Below are 11,643 nucleotides of genomic sequence, written 5' to 3'. Positions count from 1 at the left end.
TTTTGTAGGGTCAGATGTGCAATCATACATTAATGACCCTCAAACAATGATACCGACAGTAACATCAGGTTATGGCAAGATGTAGGAGTTTCACATAATAGCGTATAGAATATATAGCTGATGAACGAGAACTACCCTCTCTGGTATTGTCTCCGTCTCCGTGTAGAGGAAGACAATTGAACAAACAGAGATATCGCTGCCTTGATACAGATCGCAGAGCATAACATCTTTAAATTATATCGTAAAATGAAATTTTCACACTGGAGGAGTAAAAATGGAACTGAGATACTATAAAATCAAGAGAAGTTACAAAGTATTGAAATCTCAAATTGAACAATGGTTTTCTATAGGTAAATAATAACCATGTTACCGGTCGGGCACACAGTTGTAATCTGCCAGGAAGTTTCATATCAGCGCACACTCCGCTGCAGAGTGAAAATCTCATTCTGGAAACATCCCCCAGGCTGTGGCTAAGCCATGTCTCCGCTATATCCTTTCTTTCAGGAGTGCTAGCTCTGCAAGGTTCGCAGAAGAGCTTCTGTTAAGTTTGGAAGGTAGGAGACGAGATACTGGCAGAAGTAAAGCTGTGAGTACCGGACGTGAGTCGTGCTTCGGTAGCTCAGATGTCAGAGCACTTGCCCGCGAAAGGCAAAGGTCCCGAGTTCGAGTCTCGGTCGGGCACACAGTTTTAATCTGCCAGGAAGTTTCATATCAGCGCACACTCCGCTGCAGAGTGAAAATCTCATTCTGGAATAACCATGTTTGCTACAATCACACACCAGTGTAATTCCAAAACAACACGCGAGGATAAATGGATTATTGAATGAACTCCCACCTCGAGTATTTGTGTCGTAAGGCTTGTCATCGGTTGATAATCTGAATAAAGGCTAGTGTGACGATCACGGTGGCACCACTATTATTCTTTGTATACTTAATATACTGCCGTATTTGTGGCTACTTTCCACTGAGCTTTGTTGCACAATCTGTTACGCACACGAATCAGACACTCGGTATTACAGTGGCGATCAGTAGAAATGGGAGGTGTTGCAAATACTCGTCTTCATAAATGACAAAAACAAGCACTCACTAAAATTTTCCACCCTACACGAAAACATTACATGTTTTTCTGAGAAAATGAGAAATCTGTACCTCAATACTAGGTAAAGTATGTCCTCCAAAAATCCATGAAAATTCGAACCAATGACCAGCTATACTGGCGAATGCAGACTGAACGAAAAACAGAAAAACTGCTTCGAAGAGAAACAGATCCATCCAGTTATCTGTTCTTTTATTAACGTTGAAAGAGTGAAAGCTTCTACATCTGTTGTAGCATGTAAATTCTATATTACTTTCATTTCTGGTTCGCAGTTAACTAACACATCTCTTTCTTTAAGATGAGGAACTGGGGACCATAGCATTGAAGAGGGTGGTTGGGAGAAAATCGAACAGGCCGAGCAGATTTTCACATTCCGGGGAAACAAATAACAGCGCTCAAACTACGCGATTTCGCTGCTTTGTAAGTCTAAAGTTTTATGATTAAGTTGCGCCTTTTAATTTGAGGATCGCTACACGCAGTCTTTAATCTAAGACAAACTTATGCTATTTTCTAAGATTATACTCCGACGCCGCTCAGCCGTTAAAGCTTCGCCGGTAGCTTGTGTAAACACCCTCAAAACGACAGTAGACTCACATTCTATCCTGGGACAGAGTGTGCGTCGGCATCGGTTGTTTTCGAATTAACACGCTAAGCCCCCAACGCAGTTAAGGATCGTGAAGAAATTAGTGTTTATAACTGCGTAAAATACTGGGAAAACCGTCTCGAGTCCAACAGCAGCACACCTTAGAACATCAGCTGCAAAAGTTACAAAATACACAGATTGTTTAGAAATTACACACGACTAATTGGTGCAAACTGCTGCTGTCTCAGACTGCTTCACTTTAGACACGGACTGACATAGAATCAGAATTACTCTTGAACTCAAATTAAGTATAAAAATAGAACTGAAAAATGCATTTCAACGGATGAGGAAGTGATTTGCTAATCTTGCGTCGTAAAAAGGAAAGAGGATTGGATTTTAAATTTCCATCGACAGTGAGTTATCTGCGATGGAGCACAAGCTCTAGTTAAGGAAGGATGGGGAAGGAAATCAGCCGTGCTCTTTTCAATGGAACTATTCCGGCATTTGCATGGAGTCACTTGGGTAAATCACAGAAAATTAAATCTAATTCTCCAGATGGGGATTTGGGCCCTCGTTCTCCCGAACACATCGTTGTGGCGCCTTATGCGCCATTATGTCTGTATGCTGTGAACAGTTCTTCAATGAAAGACTACTGTGTTTTTTCCTAAAGTTCTTCTAGGTTGCTCACCTCGTCATAAAATGTCCCAACGTTTCTGCCACTATTACAAGTGACCTTCAGCAGAGAGTGCAACACTTTTAGCCTATATTTCAATACTAGTTAGAAATGTAACCATACAGATTTGTAACCAACTGTGTTGAGTACACTGCATAAAGCCATGACCCTTTACCACATATCTGACAGCGAGAAGCTACTGGACTGAGAAGTCACGAAAACTGACAGCAGCCGGGAGGGTGGTATATAACTGTTTTATACTGCATGTGCTCCTCGTAATTTGTAATGATACAGGTAATTACTGCCATGGTTGTTAAAAATTAACAAGCACAAATTTTCAGGACATCTGTATAGGGTTAAGAATCTGTTTGGGCTAGAATAACTTATTTTATACTTTTTAGTCCAGTTTACAAATGTATTACATTTAAAATTTATTTTTATGCAAACAATTATTTTCTACTTTTTAGTCTCGTGTGTCTGAAATTTCTCAAGTGTGTGTGTGTGTGTGTGTGTGTGTGTGTGTGTGTGTGTGTGTGTGTGGTGTGTGTGTGGTGTGTGTGTGTGTGTGTGTGTGTGTGTGTGTGCTAGATTTTTGCCTACAGCTTCACCCATGTGTATGTCACACATATTGCAGATGCTTCCACCTCCCCTTCACCTCTGTGTTGCCTGCTTAGGCATGCCCCTCTGCTCGCATATCGCCTGTAACACATTCCAATGCTACCTGCATAACACTTGGGTACTGCAAGACAGCCAAGATGTCAGGCATTACCAACCATTGTCACCCTTCTGCCCCCCCCCCCCCACCTCCCTTTTCCTTACTGAACAGGCTGACACGAAAGCGAGATAATATGCATTGTCATCCACTTCTGAGCTATGTAGAAGATTTCAGATCTCTAGCTCATTGGGAAGTAGGTTTAAAATCAATTGAAAAATTTGTACCGAACTGGTGGACACACAGGAAACCGACGAAAACAAATTTATTTAAAAAAGTAGATTTATCCTGTGCGTGAGAGCTGTTTACGATCTTGTGTCGGATCTTTCGGCAAATTTTAAATTCCTGCTTGGTGCACAACGATTGTGCTGCTGCCGTCCTCTTCCGGTGCTTTTTGTTTCGATGAGACAACTCGACTATACGGACAGCCCGACAGGGAAGTGCAGTCGGCAGCAGTGCAGTGAGCATCCACCAGCAGCGAGAAGAGTGCGCCAGTTGGAGTGCGTTGGTTGATAGATTGAGTGGGAAGCAATCGTTTGAAATTGCTGAACTTGTTATTTAAGAGTCTCGGCAGCATACAGGGTGAGTCACTAACTATTGCCACAAAGAACAACTCCGAAAGTATGATAGGAGATGAAAAGTTTGTGGGACAAAAGTTGCGTGGAACAACGGGGGCCGTAATATCACATTGGCTTTCTGTTGCCCAGGGGTCGCGTCAGAGATATGAAGATGAACAGTGTTTTTTTTTTTTAATGAGATGCTGTAGTTTGGTACTTATTTTCTGATAGCGGCTACTGAGATGAATCCAATGATGTGTGACAGTAAGGTCTTAGAAGGTCAAAAAGGTTTAAAGAAGGTGTTAGAAGTGATGGCAGTTGGTATCAATGCAGTGCTGCAATCTTCTTATCATGGATTGAGTCGTATTCCTATCACTTCAGCACATGCTCTGACAATTCTCTCTCGTATATTGTGCAAATAGTAAATATTCGCCGAATACGGCGTATCGATCTAACGTGCCATTGACATGTAAACACCATTCGACGGTTTCGCAATACAACGCTAATAGGAACGGTAAGCCTAGAATCGTCGAATCAAGCGAATGTGAATGATGTATTCCGTCGAAAAACATGTCGGTATGCTTTTCATTTACGGAGAATGCCAACGAAATTCAGTGAGAGCTAGAGACTTATACGCTGAAAGATATCCTCAACGTACTCACCCTACACGTCGTACATTTAAATATGTGTGTGATTAATTGAGAACAACTGGATCTTTAACGTATAGGAAACATATCCGGCAAAGGAAAGTTGGTAACGAATAAAAAGAAAATTGGTACCCTTGCCTCTGTGGTTCAAGATCCTTGTGTTAGTTCGCGTCAAATCAGAAGGGAACATGGTATGAGCCAGAGTAGTGTTGTTCGTGTTCTGCATCGCCATAAATATCATCCTTACCATATCAGTCTCCACTAAGAATTAAGTGGTACGGATTGTAAGCGTCGCGTTGAATTCTGCCGTTGGGCTCAACTTCACATTCAGAGAGATGATACATTTATTAATTTGATTTTATTTACTGAGGAGGCTACATTCATGAACCATGGAAATGTTGATTTGCATAACATGCATTATTGGGCAACTGAAAATCCACGTTGGCTGCGACAAGTTGCACACCAAAAACCGTCGTCGGTGAATGTATGGTGTGGGATTCTGGAGGACAGAATTATAGTCCCCTATTTCATGTAATGAAATCTTAATGGTAGGAAGTACACCACATTCCTGCAAGAAACATTAGGTCTGTTACTGGAAGAAATACCTTTAGGAACGAGGAACAGAATGTAGTATCAACACGATGGGCGTCCGGCACATTTTTAAAAATCAAAAATGGCTCTGAGAACTATGGTCCTTAACTTCTGAGGTCATCAGTCCCCTAGAACTTAGACCTACTTAAACCTAACTAACCTAAGGACATCACACACATCCATGCCCGAAGCAGGATTCGAACCTGCGACCGTAGCCGGCGCGCGGTTCAAGACTGTAGCGCATAGAACCGCTCGGCCACCCGGGCCGGGCACATTTTTCTCTGATGGCTAGAAATGAGTTGCAGAGACAATTCCCAAATCGTTGGATTGGACGCGGAGGAGATGTGTCGTGGCCGGCTCGTTCGCCAGACTTGACGCCTCTGGATTTTTTCTTGTGGGGATTCGTCAACGACATTGTTTATAAAGACGTTGCAACTACACCTGAAGATATGCGAGAGAGAATTGTCAGAGTATGCGCTTCGGTAAGTGCCTATGTGATAAGGAATACCACTCAAACCATGATAAGAAGATTGTAACATTGCATTGATACCAATGGCCATGACTTCGAACACCTTCTGTAAATGGACGTTCAAGCCACCTTTTTGACCTTCGTTGACCTTCGAAGACCTTACTGTTACGCATCACTGGATTCGTCTCGATAGCCACTATCAAAAAATGAGTACCAAACTATATCATCCCATTTAAAAAAAAAAAAAAAAACAAAGTTGACATTCATATCTTTGGCATGACCCCACCTAGCAACACAAAACCATCGTCATATTATGGCCCCCGTTGTCCCATGCGACTTTTGCCCCACAAACTTTTCAGAGTTATACTTTCGGAGTTATTCTTGGTGGCAGTAGTTAGTGACTCACCCTTTATAATTATCCAACAGTCACGCAGCACCCTTTCTTAAGCGAACCAGTCATCTGGTCACGGATTGCAATGTTGATTGCGGCAGCCTTTTGGTGAGCGAGTGGAAATTTCCACAAAATAATACGGCCTTCCTCTTGGACTTCACTGCACAACTGTTGCTCTGTTTGCAACTTGGGTAGGATACTCTGTTTCTCCCTTTGTACGAAGAGCCCCACGACAGGAATATATTTCTTTGTTTATTTACTTGTTTATTTACCCTGATCTGAAAAGGCCATCAGGCCCTCTTTACATCGGACCAGGGTTTCACACCTACGTACCCCTTTTAGATCACAGTTACCTAAGAAATAACGATGTTAGTATGACAAATAGTATTAAAATGATATGAGTTTCTGTAGTGACAATGAGAGCAAATAATACTGACTGTGAACTAATAAAGTTAATCCTGGCAGTACTTCTACTACTTCTGCTGCCACTAACAATAATAATAATTTAATGACAATAACAGGAATAATGAATAATGATAGTGACAAACATAGAAAGAACTTACAGGTGTACAAAAGAGATATTTTTTGATACAGAGGGTTATGGGGAAAGGAAATTTAAGGAAATTGCGCCAGCTAAGAATATTGGGAAATAAGGAAGATCTGGTTTGAAAGAAAGATATACAGGGGTAACGAGTGCGTACTGGGACAATGGTTGTTCTTTTTGTTGCTTTAGTAGATATGACATTAACTCTCCTCTGAGGCTGGAGATGTTATTCAGTCCTCTAATATAATACGGGAGGCTGTTCCAGAATCGGGTTCAAGCTACTGAGAAGCAATTCGAGAAAGTGGCTGAACGACGGAATGGGAGAGAAAGGGTTTTGCTCTAATAAGATCGAGTGTTTCTGCCATGTTGTTCAGATAAGAGCGTCAAAGTCGAGGAAAGACAAGAGGGACAGTGAAAGTAGATAAGACAGTAGAGAAGACGGAAATCATGGAAATCTCTGTGCTTGTCTGCACGCACCCAGGATAACTGTGCATATGATGGAGAAATATGATCAGAGAGTCGAGACACTCACAACAAGGGCCGGCCGTAGTGGCCGTGCGGTTAAAGGCGCTGCAGTCTGGAACCGCGAGACCGCTACGGTCGCAGGTTCGAATCCTGCCTCGGGCATGGATGTTTGTGATGCCCTTAGGTTAGTTAGGTTTAACTAGTTCTAAGTTCTAGGGGACTAATGACCTCATCAGTTGAGTCCCATAGTGCTCAGAGCCATTTGAACCAGCCATTTGAACTCACAACAAGGTGCCATGAGCTTTTCTGAGAAAGGCCTTGCTGGATAGCATCGCTGTATAGTCAATAACTGGCATTATAAGTGTTTGTGCAAGTTTCTTTTTCGGGTCAAGGGGGAAGAGCTTCCTATATTTTTGCAGGGCATGGAGAGATGCTGAAACCTTCTTGCACCGTGCAGTTACGTGCACAGTGTTCGTAGCCTAGGTAAAGAGCAGCATAAATACACTGCTGGCCACCGTAAATGCAACACCCTGAAGGAAGCATCCGAATCGAGTGAAAATTACACCATGGGTTTGCAGCGATGAGATATGCAACTGATTAGAATTTCAGCGCAGACGCACATCACGCGCGCCTGTGGCGCCACCTCATAGCGCCATTTAAGGCTTGGCGATTTCGACGAGTGTACGTTCGGCACGTTTGTTTACCTTGTGGTTGTTTCACAAGACGATCAGTTATGCCTCGTAGACAACAGCGAACATCGTTTGATCAAGTATCCGAGTTCGACAGAGGAAGGATAGTGGCTTACCGAGATTGTGGATTATCATACAGAGAAATCGCTAGTCGTGTTGGACGAAACCAAACAACTGCAATGCGGATATGTGACCGTTGGATGCAGGAGGGTACGACGGACCGATGTGGTCGATCGCATTCACCTCGGTGCACCACTGCACGTGCTCATAGGCAAATTGTGCGCATGGCAGTGACGGATCGCTCAGTGACATCCCGAACCATAGCACAGCACATTGCGTCTGTAACGATTCATCCAGTGTCTGCGCGTACCATTCGACGCCGTTTACAGAAGAGTGGTCTGTCCGCAAGACGTCCATTGCTTCGTCTACCATTGACGCAGAACCACAGACGTCTCCGTCGCCAATGGCGTGATGACAGACGGATGTGGACGGCAGAATGGAATGACGTTGTCTTTACTGACGAGGCACGCTTCTGTCTGCAGCACCACGATGGTCGGATTCGAGTGTGGAGACACCGTGGAGAGAGGATGCTGGGCAGCTGCATTATGCACCGCCACACTGGTCTTCACCGGGTATTATGGTATGGGGCGGTATTGGATATTACTCTCGCACGCCTCTAGTACGCATTGCCGGTACTTTAAATAGCCGGCGCTACATATCCGAGGTGCTGGAGCCAGTTGTCCTTCCTTACCTTCAGGGCTCGGCCACAGCCATATTTCAACAGGATAATCCGCGACCACACGTGGCACGCATTGTCCAAAGGTTCTTCGTCAATAACCAGATTGAAGTGCTTCCCTGGCCGGCTCGCTCTCCGGATCTTTCGCCGATAGAAAACATGTGGTCCATGGTTGCTCAACGAGTGACCCAGATTACATCCCCAGCTGCCACACCAGATGATCTTTGGCAACGTGTGGAAGCTGCTTGGGCTGCTGTACCCCAGGAACACATCCAACGTCTCTTTGACTCAATGCCGAGACGTGTGGCAGCGGTGATCTCCAACAATGGCGGCTACTCTGGCTACTGATTCTGGCAGGAACCACATGTCACAGACGTCTGTAAACGTAATCATTTGATACTTGGTCAACATGTTATCTACAAAATAAATTTTGTTGTGCTACCTCTTGTCTTTCTTGGTGTTGCATTTACGGTGGCCAGCAGTGTACATTTCAATGAACAGAGGCCGCTTTTCCGAATGGTATTTACTGTTATACATTTACCAGGGCCCTTCTTCTAAAATTGTTGTATCTTTCGTTCTTGAATTTGCAGAAAAAGTAAAGGAGGTGTATCCATTTAAGTGGTTACAATTATATGTGGTGTTTAATTGTGATATCCTTGTGAGAAGACGAGAGTTGCTGTTTATGAATATTCTTGAGTTTTTCGTGGAAGTCCCTGGTGTAGTAAAATTCAAATGCTGTTTGAAAGAAATGCTTCTGAGCTACCTCGGCCTAGCCCTTCCACACACTTATCCTATTGCTGTGTCTCAATACTGTTTAACTGATTTGGAGGCAAGAAAATTGTTATAGTGACCACTGAATATGTCACAAACAAAGCTAAATGCGTCTCTTGCAAACAGAACATACTACAGTCGCGAAAGACGGAATAACTCCCATACTACACGGTCCAGTCACTTTACTGTGACCTATACCTTATCTTCGACGTCAGCTTGCTATAACGACTCATAGACTGTAGCTGGCAGCATTAGCAGTAGAGAGTATATATAGCGTGTCGGGCGAGGGCTGTGCGCGGGGGAGGGGGGGGAGAGGGGGGGAAATGTAAACAGTGCAGTCGTTGCCGTATTGTGTAAAAGGAGCGATTTGTCTGACGGCCAAAAGGGTATGATTATTATCTTTCAGTCTGAGGGTGGAAGCATTTACGAAACGGCTAAGTTTGTTAACCGTTGACATGCTGCCATGGTTAAAGTATACTGTGCATCTCAAAAAGGTGCCAGCCAAAACTATCGTAGAGGTGACAGTGGTGCATCACAGGTCAGGCATGACGGGGATGAACAACGGCTGCCTAGATGACTGAAGGGGCTATCAGCAGTGTCTCCTCAACAACCGTTCAGAGTACGTTGCTGTGTATGGGGCAGGCGCTGACTGCTGTTCATAGGCGGCGAAGACTGGAATTTGCACACAAATACCGCAACTTGGTGTCCAGTGTGTTGTATCCACGGACCCAACCAATCAACTCGCGCACCCGCGCCCTGACCGTGACATCGCTGGCCACAGCTCCTGTCGCGGCCGTCGGCGTCTCAGGGCGTTACCGCCGACGGAAGAGGTCGCGCTATGGCTGAGCTCGGGTCCGCAGCGCCCTCTGCCTTTTGCATATAAGGAGGAGCGCTGGCCCCGAGACGGACAGTCTATTGTCCAGTGTCTATTGCTAGCCTTTCGTGGAGTTTATAGCGGAGCCAGTGCAGTGCGATATTTGCTACTGTATTCCACTAGGCTCAGTACACGGATTACTCTCGGATATTACTTGGACTTGTATTGCTGGTGCACGTTTCGTAAGAAATAAAGATTAGTTACCTCTTCATTCTAGCTGGCGCAATTCTTGTCATTAATTATTTTTCGGCCAACATCCTGGTCACTATCCACGCTTTATACAGTTTGTGGGGGCTGCCCCAAAACTACCGCCGAGGACCTTGGGTTTGGGAGGCGTCACAAAACAGTGAGTGACCACAATTGACCTTTACAGATGAATCACGTTTCATGCTTCGTCGGACAGATGGCCATTGGCGTGCACGGCGTGAAACGTCTGGAGACGTACACCTGCAACAGTCATTGGGTCGTATCGTCATTCTGGAAAGCACAATAGATCAACTCAAGTATGCGTCTGTCATTGCAGTCCTAGGCCACCCCTACATGCAGTCTGTTTTCCCTCGTCACGATGGCATTTATCAATAGGACAATGCAACGTGTCACACAGCTCGTGGTTGGAAGAGCAGCAGGATGAGTTCATCGTATTCCCCGGCCACCAAACTCCCCACCTAGCCAGGTGGCGCAGTGGCTAGCACACTGGACTCGCATTCGGGAGGACGTCGGTTCAAATTCGCATCTGGCCATCCTGATTTAGGTTTCCTGTGATTTCTCTAAATCGCTTCAGGCAAATGCTGGGATGGTTCCTTTGAAAGGGCACGACCGACTTCATTCCCTGTCCTTCGCTAATCTGGTGGGACCGATGAACTCGCTGTTTGGTCCCCTCCCCCACAAATTAACCAACCAAACGAAACAAAACGAAACTCCTCGCGAACAGGCCATGAAGGCCGAACGGTACCGGCCGGCCGCCGTGTCATCCTCAGCCCACAGGCGGCACTGGATGCGGATACGGAGGGGCGTGTGGTCAGCACACCGCTCTCCCGGCCGTATGTCAGTTTTCGAGACCGGAGCCGCTACTTCTCAATCAAGTAGCTCCTCAGTTTGCTTCACAAGAGCCGAGTGGACCCCGCCTGCCAACAGCACTCGGCAGACCGGATGGTCACCCATCCAAGTGCTAGCCCAGCCCGACAGCGCTTAACTTCGTTGATCTGACGGGAACCGGTGTTACCACTGTGGCAAGGCCGTTGGCCAACGAACCAAACTCCCCGGATTTAAATCCAGTTGAGAATCTGTAGGAATCAGCATGGGTTTCGAAAAAGACGGTCGTGTGAAACCCAGCTCGCGCTATTCGTCCACGAGACTCAGAGGGCGATAGACACGGGTTCCCAGGTAGATGCCGTGTTTCTTGACTTCCGCAAGGCGTTCGATACAGTTCCCCACAGTCGTTTAATGAACACAGTAAGAGCATATGGACTATCAGACCAATTGTGTGATTGGATTGAGGAGTTCCTAGATAAAAGAACGCGGCATGTCATTCTCAATGGAGAGAAGTCTTCCGAAGTAAGGGTGATATCAGGTGTGCCGCAGGGAAGTGTCGTGGGACCGTTGCTGTTCACAATATACATAAATGACCTTGTGGGTAACATCGGAAGTTCACTGAGGCTTTTTGCGGATGATGCCGTAGTATATCGAGAGGTTGTAACAATGGAAAATTGTACTGAAATGCAGGAAGATCTGCAGCGAATAGACGCATGGTGCAGGGAATGGCAATTGAATCTCGATGTAGACAAGTGTAACGTGCTGCGAATACATAGAAAGAAAGATCCCTTATCATTTAGCTACAATATAGCA

The 11,643-nt window shown here is 45.2% G+C and overlaps 1 pseudogene; it reads right to left on the bottom strand.

The window, feature by feature from the left end:
- Positions 1-10,923: 10,923 nt before the first annotated feature.
- Positions 10,924-11,041, bottom strand: LOC126238408 (5S ribosomal RNA; annotated as a pseudogene).
- Positions 11,042-11,643: the final 602 nt, after the last annotated feature.

The sequence above is a fragment of the Schistocerca nitens genome, chromosome 2 (assembly GCF_023898315.1).
Source record: "Schistocerca nitens isolate TAMUIC-IGC-003100 chromosome 2, iqSchNite1.1, whole genome shotgun sequence".
In the NCBI taxonomy this organism is placed as follows: domain Eukaryota; kingdom Metazoa; phylum Arthropoda; class Insecta; order Orthoptera; family Acrididae; genus Schistocerca; species Schistocerca nitens.
The sequence above is the reverse complement of the archived record's forward strand: the minus strand, read 5'-3'. Positions and strand labels throughout refer to the sequence as shown.